Genomic DNA, 17,181 nt, shown 5'->3' with positions numbered 1-17,181 from the left:
TTGGCTTCAAGAAAAATTAAGTACCTATTCTAATCTATGCTGGACAAAAGCATCTACTTGTTGTCTTATTCATGGACTGTGCCACGTTTGACTCTTGCTTTTTTAATTTACGCAAATCTGCTGAATCAAAAGAATCTGATTTGACACAGGGTGTACCTTATTCTGAAAGGAACTTGTGCTGCTGTCAAAAGCAAAGAAGTTTAAGTTGTTATTTATGGAAACTATTACACTAATATAATTCAATTATTTTAGACATTTAAACACTATGTTTTATAAATGAATGGTTCAATGGCCACGTATACAAAACAAAGTGTGTTTTTCCATAAAGGTGACTTTGTGGCTCTCGTTGGGTTTTGGTCAGTAAGAAACTGGACCTAATGGCTTTTTTACTGTCAGTTGTTGTAGTAAGCATAATTTCTGCAATGCAATTCCAACACATAAAATAGTATATTTTTCTTTTTTGTCACTTTACATTATTCCAAAATGCTTAAGACAGACAACAGGTGATAACAAAGTCTGTTAGTAGTGAGCTGAGAAAGACAGAGAGTACAGGAAAAAGAAACAGAATTAAGGCAAATGACCTAAGGACACAGAATGGATTGAAAACCTCATCAAAAAAAGCAAAGATATTCAGAGTTCAAAAAATGTTTTGTAAAGACAAGAAACACAAAAGAATGAGACAGGGAAGGACGGAGGAAGGGGTGGAGGCCGGTTTGACAGCCGGACATATAAAACAACACAGAACTTTAAAGAGAAAAATAAGAAAAGTTGACCACAGGGACGTCAACTGGATGTTTAGTCCTTTAACTACAGGTCAAAACAACTACACTCACATAGACAGACATGTCCGTAGTCACATTTTTTGCATGGTTATTTTAGGCAATAATGTCTTTAACAGTACAGAGGCCTCTTTGGGTTTTGGTCCTGTGGCTGAGCAGCTTTAAAAGCCATGGGCTGTGGTGGCAGCCAGTCGGTTCAGAGACATGAGAACAGTCCCAGTCACATACTGCACAAGTGACAATAATGGGCATGACCCCCATTACAGATTAACCTCAGATCCTTTTGGTCGCTCCATATACTGTAACCTCCTGCATACGAGGAGATTTGTCCCCTGGTGACCACAGCTGGAGGGAACAGTTAAACTACATACACACCAGGGCATGCGTGGCACATTCAAGAATGTGCTGATAAGTGTTGTTTTTGTTTTTTTTAACATCCTTTTACCATATCGTGTTCATAAAGGCCTGTCGCTACTCTGTCATAGAATTCCAGCCGGGTACTAACCAGAATTATCTATTTCTCCTTGATGATCAATTTCCAATAACATGTTTTAAAAAAGACGCTACACCATAGGTCACTTCCTTATCCGAGTCCCTTATTGGTTAAATTTCAACTGGATTAATTCTTGCTCGCACCCGCTTTGTACCTGACCTGAAAGCTTGTGTTGCGATTTGTGACTGCAAAACTTTTAAAGTCGGTCCCGAAACACGCACATACATGCGATTACATAGACTATTTATTCAGAGTGGCTGCTTAAATGCGACTTGACACAGTCAGTGTGAACCTATCTTGATGCTACATTCACACGGGGCATGTGTCACGTGTTCAAGCAGGGAGGGACTTCTTCTTCTTCTTCTTCTTCTTCTTTAGTTTTTCTACTGTTTACTAGCGCTTGCCCACTACCTACAGTTGGAAGAGGTGTGTGAAATGTCAAAGTGGTGCAAATCCCACAAACTTTGCTCCTGGCTTTTTCGTTCATGGCTCTATTCCGATAAATGAAAGACTTTGTGTCATAATTCCGGCCGGGCAGAAAAAACACAACTATTAAGTTCTCCTTTGTGATCATGTATACACCGGTTGGCACTACCGTGTTTTTGAAAAGGACGCTACCCACACGTCGCTATCAAATCCAAGTCCCTTATTGTTCAAAATTCAGCGTTTTTGCAATTTAGCAGTCAAAAGTTACAGTAGTTCAACTTTCATCATGCGATCAATGAACGCCTGTTTTGTATGTAGAGCCAGAGACCGGAATTAAAACCTGCGCAGCGATGCATGAGCATGATAGTTCTGAACGTGTAAGCCCGAAACGAGGGTTTACATGTGTTTACATAGACTTATCATTGGAAGTGACAGCCTAAACACAAGTCTGCGTGGCTGTTGTGACTGTACTTTGAAAATGGCATCTCTGAGCCTGGTGTGAACATAGCATTACAGACTGCTGGTTTCTGGAGAAGTATGACATCAAGGGCGCTGAATCTGACTCCAGGGATGAGTCTATCAGCCTTGGATCTGATGAGAAGCAGGAGGACTGCAGACCTTTTTGCCCAACCACCAGCTGAAAAACTTGGTGGGAGTTACAGTCAGGTCCATAAATGATGGGACAGCGACACAATTCCAACATTTTTGGCTCCATACACCACCTAAATAGATTTGAAATGTAACGAACAAGATGCAGACTGTCAGCTTCAGTTTGAGGTTATTTACATTCAGATCAGGTGAGGTGTAGGTGTAGGAATTACAATAGTTTGCGTATGCGCCTCCCACTTATTGAGGAACCAAAATTAATGGGCCAATTGGCTTCTTAGCTGTTCCATGGCTAGGTGTTTGTTATTCCCTCATTATCCCAATCACAATGAGCAGATAAAGGGTCCAGAGTTTTTGAAGTGTACTGTATGCATTTGGAATCTGTTGCTGTCTCAAGCTGAGATCCAAAGAGCTGTCAGTAGTCACACTCAGTGAAGCAAGCCATCATTAGGCTGAAAAAAACAAAAGAAAACCATCAGAGAGATAGCAAAAATTTTAGGCGTGGCCAAAATGACTGTTTGGAACATTCTTAAAAAGAAGGAACGCACTGGAGCTCAGCAACGTAAAAACGACCCGGAAGACCATGAAAAAACAAAAGTAGTGGATGACCAAAGAATTCTGTCCCTGGTGAAGAAAACACCCTTTACAACAGTTGGTCAGATCAAGAACACTCTCCAGGAGGTAGGTGTATGTGTGCCGAAGTCAACAATCAAGAGAAGACTTCACCAGAGTGAATACAGAGGGTCTACCACAAGATGTAAACCATTAGTGAGCCTCAAAAACAGGAAGGGTTTGCCAAAAGACGTCTAAAACAGTCTGGACAGTTCTGGAACAACATCTTATGGACAGATGAGACCAAGATCAACTTTTACCAGAGTGATGGAAAGAGAAGAGTTTGGAGAAGGAAAGGAACTGCTCATGATCCTAAGCATACATCTTCATCAGTGAAGGATGGTGGTGGTAATGTCATGGCGTACCCATGTATGGCTGCTAATGGAACTGGTTCTCTTGTATTTATTGATGATGTGACTGTTGACAAAAGCAGTAGGATGAATTCTGAAGTGTTTCGGACAATTTTATCTGCTCATATTCTGCCAAATGCTTCAGCACTCATCGGACAGCGCTTCACAGAGCAGATGGACAATGACCCAAAGCTTACTGCAACAGCAATCACAGACTTTCTTAAGGGAAAGAAGTGGAATGTCATGCAATGGCAAAGTCAATCGCCTTACCTGAATCCGACTGAGCATGCCTTTGATTATTGCTCTGTCCCATTACTGTTGGTTCCTTAACAAGTGGGAGGCACATATGCAAACTGTAATTATTACACCACTCACCTGATTTGGATGTAAATACCCTCAAATTTAAGCTGACAGTCTGCAGTTAAAGCAAATCTTGTTAGTTTCATTTCAAATTAACTGTGGTGGTGTATAGAGCCAAAAATGTTGGAATTGTGTCGCTGTCCCAATATTTATGGACCTGACTGAAGCTCCACACACAGTGGATCTCCAGACCTGACTGCCATGGGGGTCCTGCATGACGTCTGCTGACGAGCAGCTGAAAGTCTTGGTGTCAGATGGCCTGAAGCCCCACGGAGGAACCAACCCATTCATGGAGCAATACACATTCTGCCAAAAACCCAAATCTTGAGAGTTTGGCCTTCAAAATGCTGTCATGAAGGAGAGCAGTTTTGCCCACGTCTCCAGTGGAGCCTCTGCTAACGTCTCACCTATACCAGATGCAAAAAGCATGACTTCCACATGGCCTCCCTTTTGCCATCAAAATCAGACTCTGCGAAAACGGAATCATAATTAAGTAAAAAAGATCTTTGTTTTGCAACAAAATAATCAAGAAAGCTTTTCCATAGCAAAATATTCTTAGTTTAAGAAAACATGTCTTTGTGACTAGAAGTTATCTTAAAAAACATTATTTTACCCGCTTGGTTTTTAAATTTTAAAGGTTTCTAGGGGGTCTTTTTTTGCAGTTTGGTTTTCCGTTCCAGATGACTAAAAAAAAGCTGCAAGGCTTTAGCCGCAATGTGTTCCCATACTGAGATACTTTACTGATTTTCCAGAGAACCAGGATTAATTCCTTAACATAACGTTTTTTTTTTTTAATCTCATGTGATGGTATAACCATGTGCAAGTAATGTAAAAGATTTAAAAATTTCAGCCTTTCCCCCCTTTTTTTTGTTCTTATGCATCTGCAACTTATAAAGCATTAAAAACACAAAGGATTTGAGGCCTTTATGTGTGAGCAAGTTTTTTTTTTAAAACAAACATTTTGCAGGGAGGCCTTTTCTTCTCTGAGGTTGCCCTTTTTTTTTCATTTTGTCTATCAGTGGATTTGTTTGTCTGTTGTGGTTCGTGCCCATTTTAGCCTGAGGACAGCTCAAGTCTTCCGACACACACATGTATGCTGGCAGGGAGCTCAAAGGAAAACCACAGTGGTCCAGCCCTTGGCAGCAAAGTTAAGATGAACTGACCACTTTGACGTTCAAAAGACAGCGATACAGGAAAGTATTTTTGCTGTTTTATACATGTAAATTGTTTTGAGGTAGTTATTTTTTCCCTTTAAATCAACAAAGTCGGATTTTTGTGAATTTTTTTTATTTATTTTCATATCCTACTCAGTTGTGGCACACTCTATAAGGACAGACAAATGACTTTTTATTGCGCTTCCAAAAAAGATTTAAAACAAAAAAGGTCTGCTTATCTTATTGATGCCTTTACGTCCAAACACCAACACGAAGAATGCATACATTTTAAGAACAAGAAAACTTTCAGGCTACTGACCGGTTTACTGCCTATGGCAATACTTTCCCAGACCGGCCTGTAAGAGACTGAGTGTGCATACGTTTTTTTTTGTTGTTGTTGTTGCTTTTATTGGCTTAAGGTTTATCTTCATCCTCTGTCAAATAAATAGAGCTGGTATGAACTTTATTTGTAAACTAAATTTCGGGCAAGAGCCATGAAATTTGTTATATATGTTTTCCCTTGAAGCTAAAACATTTGATGCGAACTTTAGCCTCGTCCAGAATTTAAAGTGTGACAGATAAATACAAAAAAACAAACATTTTTTTAAACATTATAATAACTGTGAAACTGTCTTAGCAGCATCCTTGTGACATCAGACAGCCGGTTGCTGAATATTATGGACTATTATTATGGTGTGTGGGAACAAATGTCGTAATAAATCCACATATGGAGTAAAGACTCCTTTTATTTTGAATTTGAAGGCGATGGTGGCTCTTGTGTTTCCTCACTGACTCTTTTCTGGTAAAACAAACTTTTCAAATATGTTTGTTTTTCGTTAACTTATGATGTTGTGAGACCCGAAACACTTGATGACCTCAGGATACATCACTGAGGATGCGTCCCAGTGCATCCATGAGATGTTTCATGCACAAGTTTACGTTCTGGCGCAGCCAGTGACTCCTAGGAATAGACTAGTTGACAACCAAGAACAGTTTGGTGGACTACTGGAGAGAGTTGACAGCTCGGAAAGACGGCACCTGGGACAGTATGGGTTAGCACCCCAGCCTGTGTCTTTCGTGAGAGAGAACCCAAACAAGCTACGGAAAGCCCTACAGAGAGATACCCCCAGGAGATCCCGAGAGGGGGGGGGGGGGGGTGAGATCTCCATCCGGACGGACCTAAGGTTAAGAACTCATGCAAACAGACAAATGACAAACGTGATATGTATTTGCGGAAAGCTTTGCAAGAATAATCGTGGCCTAAAAATCCACCAGGCCAGAATGAAATGCTAAGAGCGAGAAAGTGAGGTGTAACGCACAGGTCTTGAAACTGGTGAGACGCAGGAGGAGACCGGCCAGGGGGCAACTCACAGAGCCCAGTCACTCCCCGTACCAAAGCCTCCCAACCCCAGCAGAGTAGTTCCACAGCAGCGGATTAAGTGGCCCCCAGCCAGTAAACGGAGTGAGTGGCGTCAGTTTGATGAGGATGTGTCCAACATCATCCAAGCCGCAGCCAAAGGAGATGCTGAGAGCCGACTTCTAAAGATGACTACCATCATTGTTAGACCAAGCATACCCCCTACACCAGGAACCGCAGGGCTACTAAGATACATCACCTGCGTCAGGAGTTGCGTACCCTCAAGAAACAGCACAAGACAGCTACTGAGGAGGAAAAACAAACATTAGCAGAGCTGAAAAACCTCCTGCGAAAGCAGCTGACGAGCCTACGCAGAGCTGAGTGGCACCGGAGACGGGGTAGAGAGAGAGCCAGGAAGCGTGCGGCCTTCATCGCCAATCCCTTCGGCTTCACAAGGAAACTGCTTGGGGACAAGCGCAGCGGTCAACTTGAGTGCTCAACAGAGGAAGTGAACCAATTCCTCCAGGACACAGTGAGTGATCCCCTGAGAGAGCAAGAACTGGAGCCCAACAAAGCTCTAATCAACCCCGCCCCACCTACAACTGAGTTCAATCTGAGGGAGCCAAGCCTGAAGGAGGTTGAGGAGATCATCAAGGCAGCTCGCTCAGCATTTACCCTAGGCCCCAGTGGTGTACCTTATGTGGTATATAAACGCTGTCCACAACTTCTCAGACACCTGTGGAAAATCTTAAGGGTGATTTGGCGAAGAGGAAGAGTTCCTGACCAGTGGAGGTGGGCTGAAGGAGTGTGGATCCCCAAAGAGGAGAACTCGAAAAACATCAACCAGTTTCGAACCATTTCGTTGCTGAGTGTTGAAGGGAAGGTGTTTTCGGGCATCGTCTCACGAAGACTGACAGAGTTCCTCCTCAAAAATGACTACATCGACCCTTCGGTGCAGAAGGGGGGGATTCCTGGAGCACCCGGCTGCTTGGAGCACACTGGTGTAGTTACACAACTCATCAGAGAGGCACATGAGAACAAAGGTGACCTAGCTGTTTTGTGGTTGGACCTGGCCAACGCCAATGGGTCAATTCCACACAAGCTGGTCGAGCTCCCCTTACACCTCCACCATGTCCCTAGTAAGATCAAGGACCTGATCGTGGATTACTACAATAATTTCAGGATGCGGGTCACTTTTGGAATAGGGACATCAGACTGGCATTGCATTGGGAAAGGAATAATTACAGGCTGTACCATCTCTGTTATCCTTTTCGCCCTTGCCATGAACATGGTGGTTAAGGCAGCTGAGGTGGAATGCAGAGGGCCCCTAACCAAGACAGGTGTACGACAGCCCCCTATAAGAGCCTATATGGAGGACCTTACCATCACAACGTCATCGGTCCCAGGAAGCAGGTGGATCTTACAAGGACTGGAGAGACTCATCACCTGGGCAAGGATGAGATTTATGCCTTCAAAGTCAAGGTCCATGGTGCTGAGGAGGGGGAAAGTGGTTGACAAGTTCCGTTTTTCCATCTCAGGGACGGTCATCCCGACCATCACAGAACAACCGGTTAAGAGTTTGGGGAAGTTTTTCAACTCCAGTCTGAAAGATGCTGCCGCCATCCAGAAGTCCAACAAAGAACTTTGAGTATGGTTCACTAAGGTCGACAAGTCTGGTCTGCCGGGTAGATTTAAAGCTTGGATCTACCAGCATTCCATCCTGCCTAGAGTCTTGTGGCCCTTGCTGGTCTATGCAGTCCCAATGACAACAGTAGAGTCCCTAGAAAGGGAGATCAGTGGCTTTCTTCGGAGGTGGCTGGACCTTCCTCTGTGTCTTACCAGCGCGGGGTTGTATGGGACAAGTAACATCCTGCAATTGCCCTTCAGTGGCCTCACAGAAACATTTATGGTGGTACGCACCAGGGAAGTCGTACGTTATAGGGACTCCAGAGATGGCAAGGTGTCAGCACCTGGCATTGAAGTGAGGACTGGAAGAAAATAGAAGGCTGGAAAAGCAGTGGAGGAGGCAGAGTCACGTCTGAGACAAAAGGCACTGGTGGGCACCGTGGCGACAGGCAGAGCGGGCTTGGGCTACTTCCCAAAGACTGTGCTCAGCCAGGCCCATGGCAAAGAAAGACACCGTTTACTCCAGGCAAAGGTCCGAGCAGGTGTGGAGGAAGAGCGAGCGAGCAGGTTGACGGGATCGGCAGCAGGGAGCATATACTAGGTGGGAGAGTACACTGCAGCGCAGGATTAGCTGGGCAGACATCTTGCAGGCAGATTTCCATCGGGTCTGTTTCCTGGTACAAGCTGTCTATGATGTCCTGCCTGGCCCAGCAAACCTCCATGTCTGGGGAAAGAGTGAAACATCATCCTGCCTTCTTTGCTCTAGGAGTGGCTCTTCTCATCTCCTTAGCAGCTGCCCAAGGGCTCTGGCTGATGGTCGCTACCGATGGCGCCATGACCAGGTGCTTAAAGCTCTTGCTGAGAGTTTAGCCTCAGCCATTAAAACCAGCAAAAACCAGTACGCTCCAAAGAAGGCAGTACCCTTCGTCAAAGCTGGGGAGAAACCTCAGGCGCGGCTACAAGTAACAACAGGCCTCCTCCACAAAGCCTCGGACTGGCAGCTGCAGGTCGACCTGGGAAAACAGCTAAGGTTCCCCTCAGCACATTGTTAGTACAAATCTCCGCCCAGACATGATATTAATCTCTGAGATTTCAAAAAACCTGATCATGCTGGAACTCACGGTGCCCTGGGAAGAGCGTATGGAGGAAGCAAATGAGAGGAAATGTGCTAAGTACCAGGAACTGTTTGAGGGGTGCAGGGAAAGAGGCTGGAAAAAGTTCTATGAGCCTGTAGAAGTTGGCTGTAGAGGCTTTGCGGGACGTTCCCTTCCGATTAGGCATCACAGGACGGCCAAAAAGAGGGCCATTCAATCCGTGAGCGAAGCCGCAGAGAAGGCTACGAGGTGGCTGTGGATGAAGAGGGCTGATCCGTGGACTGCTGCTGGGACGCAAGCCGGGGTCAGATCAACCCCGGCTGGGTCGCCTGGGTGAGGGTGTATGATGTTGTGAGACCCGAAACATCCGATGACCTCAGGATACATCACTGAGGATGCGTCCCAGCGCATCCATGAGATGTTTCATGCATAAGTAAATAAATAAATAAGCTCTATTCGTTATTTCAAGTTAGCGGTCGGCACAGCTGCGACTTGACATGCATCAGGAATACATCAGAGCTGCTGGAGAATCCAGTAGTTTTCCAAAATAGAACTTCCTTTAGAATCAGATCATAAATGAAATGAAAAAAATGTAGGTTGTGTTTTTTTTCTCTGCGTTCTAGGACCAACACTGAGTAAAAGAAGACACCGCTCCTCTGTTCTTACCCTAATGCTGTGAACTCTACCTTTATTATTTATTGTATCTTATACTGTAAAATCATTTTAGATAGAAAAGACCAAAAAAAAACTTAAAATCAATTCTGAATCGCACAGGAGCCACTGCGACTCTTTTAAATGTATTTCCATCCTTCAGTCCTTGTCGCATGTGGCTGAGTTCTCCAGTAGTTGAAGGTTTGATATCCTCTTTCTGGGAAGACCAAATAGCAGGGCATTACAATAATCTAATCTGCTAGAAATAAAAGCATGCATTAGCACTTCCGTGCTGGCAAACAAGCAAAATATGCGGACTGGAATGTTTTTTGAGATGATAAAATCCAGTTTTTGTTATTTTTTGATCTTTTGGAATAATATTCAGCTCAAATAATAATACTCTGGTTTCTCACACACTGAGAAGTTCTCTCGTTTGAACAAAATAATCTCTCCCTTTTGTCCTCAGAGTTGATCACAGAACCGATAACTAGCAGATACTTTCTGGTGTCAACTTTGAAAGAAAATGACCTTAAGGAAGGCCAAAGAAAATAATGTGAAGATGGTATACTTCATTGTGACATGGTGGAAATTATAGTAGTCATCTGCATACATCCTCTGTCCTCAGCACAAGTCTATATCCAGTTCACTGTCACAAAAAACAGAAGCAACACAAGTGGAATCAAATATTTCCTAATTTGAATTTAATAACATATTTAAACAAACATTGTTATGAAGTTGTGATTAACAACAGTTAATCACTATTCTGTTTCATAAGAAACACAATAGTGCTTTGGGTCATTGTCCATCTGCACTGTTCATATTTAAGATTGGGACATGTGCATTTCTTGGTGTGTGTTTGAATGCCACCATCAGGCATTTGGAGAAAACTTGCCCATGTAAAAAATTGGCTTCCCTGGCCGGCTGCACAAGTTCACCCAACCAGCCTTTGTTGGGCCACAGAGAAACTGCCGTTCAAATCACCTTGAATGGTGATCCTGAACTTCTCTCACTTTCCAGTTCCACAGGCTGAGCTCTATTTGAGCAGCCACCCATAAAAGAGTCGGTACGGATGCAAATTGAAGCTTTCCTATTTATAATTTGAATCTGTTCCATCTACACAATTCCAGATTTACTCAGGATAGCATTAGAATGTGTTTAGTTGATTCTGCATTTTTGTATGTGTGTGTTCAAGAAGATTAAGGCATAAAAGTACTAAAGGGTCTGTATTTATCTACACATGTGTAAGAATGAATCATGCCATTGTTCCCCTCATCAACCTTGTTTATAACACACTTGATTTAACCTGATGCTTTTTGCTGAGTTCTGGGACTTCTAGACTGATTAATTCTATTTTACTTCGGTTAACTGAATTCCCAGAATCACATATGGCTCATTCACAAAAAATTAGAAAGCTTTAATTACTCATCCACTGAGTGGACAACACTTTAAAAAAGGAAAAGGACAGAGGGAAAAAAACTTGCTTTTGTCTTGATTTCACCCTGCAATTCCTCATTTTGCTGGGCTTTGGAACAGCTGAGAGACAGTAGAAAAGTACAGGTAAATGTTGTACAAATAATTGTGTGACACGCAGTTTTGGTCTGCAGAAAGTAATTCTGAATTAGCACTGCTTTGTGTTTTTTTTTACTGTAAACTCGATTGTTGTAGTAATGATAAAAGATTTTGGTCAAAAATGAACTTTTAAAGATTTGAAATTGAAAAGAAAAAAAAACAGCTGTTTAAACCATCTGCTGTGCATTTAAGTATTAAAAGTCACACTATCTGTCTAATGAGGGAACCTTACTGCGTTCATTGATGGAAAAGAAATGATCAGGTGGTCTTAATGAGTTATACTTAATTTATTCTGCAGAAGCGGAGGTGATGCATGTGAGGTGGATTTCCGAATAAAAAAAACAACCTTAAATTTCGACTCCTGGTGAAAGTGCACTTTAATTAATCACTGAATAGATTCATTAAATATAATTACTATGATTGATAATTTCATTACAGGAATGGGAAAACACCAGTTTGGACCCACATGCCTTATTTATGTCAACATGAAATATTTCAAAACATGTTATTTTGTAGCTTTTGATTTTACGGCTTTAATCATTTTCTATTCAGATGTGAGTCATATTCAGATATATTTGATTAATGATTGAAAAACTTGAAGTGTGGTCTTCAAATTACACATACTGTATATGTAAGACAGTTTCTTACAATTTTAATGGAATAAGATGACAAAATAGTATAAGTGCAGTTAAAATAAATAAAAACAATAAAACCACAAATGAAAAATTTCTCAGAATAACAAATCCAAACAAACAAAGTACGGCATCAAAAACTAAAACGTGACAAAAATGTTCTAACTGATGGAGTTCTTATCAAACTGGGAAAAAGTGTTGCGTTTGAAACCAATTGTGATTTAAGGCAAAATAAAAAAAAACTCAGGGAGATAATAAGGACATGATGGGAAATGACAAATTCAACTAAAAGATAAAACAGATCAAGATAAAAAAAAAATTACATGTAAAACTGTTGTCACTGCCATCAGCTTTGTTTTTTTACTCATGTTGAAATAAAACTTAATATTTTCTGTGTTGTATTTCCATTTGAGATAAAAAAAAAACATAAATAGGCATTAAGCTGCTTTTGTGCATTTACAGAACAGAGCCTTCCTATAACTATATGTAAATATAATATTTCCCAGCATAGCTTAACTGCCGTTACAAAATTACTCACTAAAAGGAAGAAAAACACAAAAACGGGTAAGCTGGATTTCTATTCAAGGAAGCCTGTAATAAAGTAGAAAATACTTGGTACAGACTGTCTCAAAGGTTGTGTCAAAATCTATCTAGATTGGAGCTGATTTGTGTTGGCAAAGCAGAGATTACTTTAAAAAAAAAGTCTCAAGAAAGAACTAAATTAGCTCTTGGGACTGGTTCCAAAAAATCTGAACAACACTTTAATTCCGTACAAATCTAGAAAATCCATGTTCGAAATGTTGACAACATTTGCACATATTCGATGAGTGGATCTCTCTGTCACTGTTGGATCCCTCTGAAAGTTGGCTGAAAACTTGAAGACCCACTCCGATCATTTTTTGACCTACAAGCATTCCCAGTGGTCTTTTAATTGTGGTTATGCAGTTTTTAGCCAAAATCCACAAACTTGTGTTCTTTCTAGGACATAGTTTGTGCAGAGTGGCATGAGTTCATCAGAAATGTGGCCTATAGTTCAGTGCGCCTTATATATTTACCTCTGTGTTGTGGGCGGGACTGTTGGCACGGACGTGAGCCTCTGCTGATATCTCATCATCCCTTGGTTCTCACTCTCTCCCGCTATCTTACAGCCCCTTACAACCCCGAACTAACATTATCGGTGCAACAAAAATGGGGAGCAATATTGTAGCTTTTCAACTGTACAGTTTTGAGGAAAACAGACATTAATGTATTTATATCTTTTCAAGTGGAGAAGGGAGACTTAAGCATGCTTTTTTTTAAACGCATTTTTTTCGTCTGCTCCTGATTAATCCCGATTTCAATAATGAAATACTCAGAAATAAAGTTTTCAAGGCTAAGTTCATTTTTATATGTCCTTTTACATAGACAAATGCTACAAGAAAATGTTAAAAAACACCAACAATTTTCATTGGAGTGGGTCTTCAATAAAGCCCCCCCCCCCCGACCCCTTCACAATCCCCTACTTCGCAATGCATAACTGCCATCACCCAAACCCCCCCACCCAGCCTCAACATAACAAAGGAGCAGGTGAAAAGAGAGCTTCGGAGGATCAAGACCAGGAAAGCCACAGGTCCAGATGGCATCTGCTCCAGACTGTTCAGGGACTGCGCTGACCAACTCTGCCTGGTTGTAGCATACATGTTCAACCTGAGCCTCGACATGAGGAGGGTCCCTGTGCTGTGGAAAACCTCCTGCGTGGTCCCAGTACCAAAGACTGCACAGGCAAGGGAGCCCAACCATTACAGACCTGTGGCTTTAACGTCTCACCTAATGAAGACCCTAGAGAGACTGATCCTGAATCACCTCCAGCCCCTAGTGAGCCCAGTGCTTGACCCCCTGCAGTTTGCATATCAACCTGGCATCTGAGCGGATGACGCTGTCATCTACTTGATGCACAGAACTCTGCTACAGCTCGAGGAACCTGGAAGTACTTTCAGAATCATGTTCAACTTCTCCAGCGCCTTCAACACAATTCAACCATCAATGCTTTTCTCTTCACCCTCTACACATCTGACTTCCACCATGACTCAAACAGCTGCCACATCCAGAAGTTCTCCGATGATTCAATTCAATTCAATTCAATTCAATTTTATTTGTATAGCCCAAAATCACAACAACAGTCGTCTCGATGGGCTTCGAAGTAAAACATGAAATCAAAAGGATCACGAATACAAAGAGTTCAATAAAAAAATACTAAAATGAACTAACAAACTGACTAAGCTATACTGGCATCCCTGCCCTTAGACCCCCCTTCGCGGTAAGGAAAAACTCCCAAAAAAACCGGATTCCGGAAAAAACGAAGAAACCTCAGGGGTGCCCACATGAAGGAGGGATCCTCCCCCAGGACGGACAGGCGATTTACCAGAAATCTTAGAGAAGAATTAACTTATCTAAATCTACAACTACATATATAAAAGTCCAGCAGACGAGCTTCATCCAGCCGTGGTTATCGGGACAGTCAAAGGCGCGAGTCGAGCCGGAGACAGGAACCACAGCCAGGTGTAGGAGCAGGAGCAGAGACGAGGTACTCGGTCAGGTACAGAGCAGAGACGAGCCAGAGATGAGCCAGAGGCAGGATCCACAGCCAGGTGTAGGAGCAGGAGCAAAGGCGAGGTAAACGGTCAGGAACTGGAGCACGGATGAGCCAACTGGAGTCTGGAAGCACTCCCACTCCCCAGGAGGGGAGAGGAAAAGAGGGACAATACATGAATCGCACTGCACCAAACAGAGGCATGGAGAACTAAATGATAAATTATGATCAAGAATAGAGGAGAGGAAGGGTAGAAGTAAAAAAGGAAAGAGGACAGAACCCCAGTGTACCATAGTTACCCCAGCTTCAACTTCTAGCAGCCTTTTAAAAGAAATAGTTATTATTAAGTTTAATTTAAACAAACTAACATTAAGTTAAATAATCTCTGAATACTAACTAGTCTGACAATAAGCCTGTCCAAAGAGGAATGTTTTCAGTCTAGCTTTGAATGTAGAAACTGAGTCGGCCTCTCTTATATGAGCTGGGAGTTTATTCCATAAGACAGGGGCTTGGTGGCTAAACGCTCTACCTCCAACCGTACTTTTACCAATTCTAGGAACCACAAGCAGTCCTGCATTTTGCGAGCGAAGTGTTCTGATTGGTTGGTAAGGGACTATGAGGTCCTTAATATAGGACGGGGCCATTCCATGTAAGGCCTTATAGGTTAACAGGAGGATCTTGAACTTAATTCTAGAATCAACTGGGAGCCAATGGAGCGAAACTAACACAGGAGTGATGTGATCTCTTCTGCTGGTTCCAGCTAACAATCTAGCAGCTGCGTTCTGAACAAGCTGGAGACTTCTTAAGGAACTCTTAGGACACGCTGCTAACAAGGAGTTACAGTAATCCAGCCTCGACGTAACAAATGCATGGATGAGTTTTTCAGCATCACTCTTAGAAAGTATATTTCTGATCTTAGCAATATTCCGCAGGTGAAAAAAGGCAGTTCTACACGCCTGAGATATATGAGCCTTAAATGATAAATCCTGATCAAGTAAAACCCCAAGGTTTCTAACTGTGGAATTGGGGGCTATACTTATACCATCCAGGGAGACTATCTGAGCAGACAGAGCATCTCTGAGGTTTTTAGGACCAAGTATAATGACCTCAGTTTTTTCTGGGTTCAAGAGGAGGTAATTAATTGTCATCCAGGTCTTGATGTCACTGATGCAGGCGTTCAGTTTCTCTATCTGGTCATTCTGGTCAGGCTTCATGGATAAATACAACTGCGTATCGTCGGCATAACAATGAAAATTAATGCTGTGTTTCCTGATTATGTTTCCTAGGGGTAACATATAAAGCGTAAACAGGATCGGTCCCAAGACTGAGCCCTGTGGGACTCCATAGTTGACTCGAGTGCACTGAGAGGAATGGCCATTTACATTAACGAACTGATACCTATCAGACAGATAGGATTTAAACCACTGGAGAGCAGATCCTCTGATCCCTATGTCCTGCTCTAATCTATGGAGTAAAATACCGTGGTCGATAGTGTCAAAGGCAGCACTGAGGTCCAACAGGACCAGAATAGAAAGTAGTCCCTTTTCTGAGGCCAATAACAAGTCATTAGAGACTCTAACTAGTGCAGTTTCCGTACTGTGGTGAGGTCTAAACCCCGACTGAAAGTCTTCAAAGTGGCTGTTGTCCTGTAGGTGGCAGTAAAGCTGCTTAACTACAACTCTTTCTAGGATTTTAGAAATAAAGGGCAGGTTTGATATTGGTCTATAGTTGGCCAAGATGCTAGGATCCAAACTGGGCTTTTTCAGAAGAGGTTTAACAACTGCATATTTAAAAGACTGTGGCACGTAACCCGTTTCCAGAGAGGCATTTATCATTGTTAATATGGGATCATTAATTAGGGGAAAAGTTTCTTTAAAAAGTCTAGTGGGAATTGGGTCTAACAGACACGTTGAGGATTTGGAGGACGTAATAATTGATGTTATTTCCGCTTGATCCACAGCAGTGAAGCAGTCTAATGTTACAGAGGTTTCTATGGATGCCTCCATTTCTACCGCTTCAGCCTGTTCTGGGCTGATAGTAGGAATAACTTGATTTAACTTATGTCTAATATTTGAGATTTTACTATCGAAAAATGTAAGAAAATCATCAGAGCTGAGAGAAACAGGAACATGTGGTTCTACTGAGCTCTGACTGCGAGTTAATTTAGCTATAGTGCTAAAAAGAAATCTTGGATTGTTTCCATTCTCTGATATTAAGGTTGAATAGTACTGGCTTCTAGCTCTACGCAGAGCTTTTTTATAATTTAATAGGCTATGTTTCCAGATATCCAGAGACTGCTCTGAACCGGAGCGGCGCCATTCGTTGGACGCGTGTCAGAGGGAAACGATCTGGAATACAAGAAGGTGATCAAGGACTTTGTGGACTGGTGTGAACTCAATCACCTTCACATCAATGCCACCAAAACGAAAGAGATGGTGGTCGACTTCCGGAAAAAAAAGGCTTCTCAGCCTCCCCCCGTGGTCATTCAGGGACTGGACATCGAGAGGGTGGATGTGTACAAATATCTGGGTGTTCACATCAACAATAAACTGGACTGGGCAGATAACACAAAGGTCCTGCACAAGAAGGGCCAGAGTCGCCTCCACCTCCTGAGGAGACTGAGGTCCTTTGGTGTGTGCAGGCCACTACTCAAGACCTTCTATGAGACTGTCGTTGCATCAGAAACTTTCTATGCTGTGATCTGCTGGTGTGGAGGTATTAGTGAAAGGGACAAAAAGAAACTGGACAAGCTGGTGAAGAGAGCTAGCTCTGTCCTGGGCTGTCCCCTGGACTCAGTAGACTCTGTATGTGAGAGGAGGATGCTGACCAAGCTGTCCAGCATTCGGAACAACCCCTCTCACCCCCTGTACGCGACGGTGAGGACTATGAGGAGCTCATTCAGC

The 17,181-nt window shown here is 42.6% G+C and overlaps 1 pseudogene; it reads left to right on the top strand.

Moving 5' to 3' along the window:
• Nucleotides 1–5,650: 5,650 nt before the first annotated feature.
• On the top strand, nt 5,651–13,614 carry LOC105355089 (annotated as a pseudogene).
• Nucleotides 13,615–17,181: the final 3,567 nt, after the last annotated feature.

This window comes from Oryzias latipes, chromosome 11 (assembly GCF_002234675.1).
Source record: "Oryzias latipes chromosome 11, ASM223467v1".
Classification (NCBI taxonomy): Eukaryota; Metazoa; Chordata; class Actinopteri; order Beloniformes; family Adrianichthyidae; genus Oryzias; species Oryzias latipes.
This window is presented reverse-complemented; position numbering and strand designations above follow the sequence as displayed.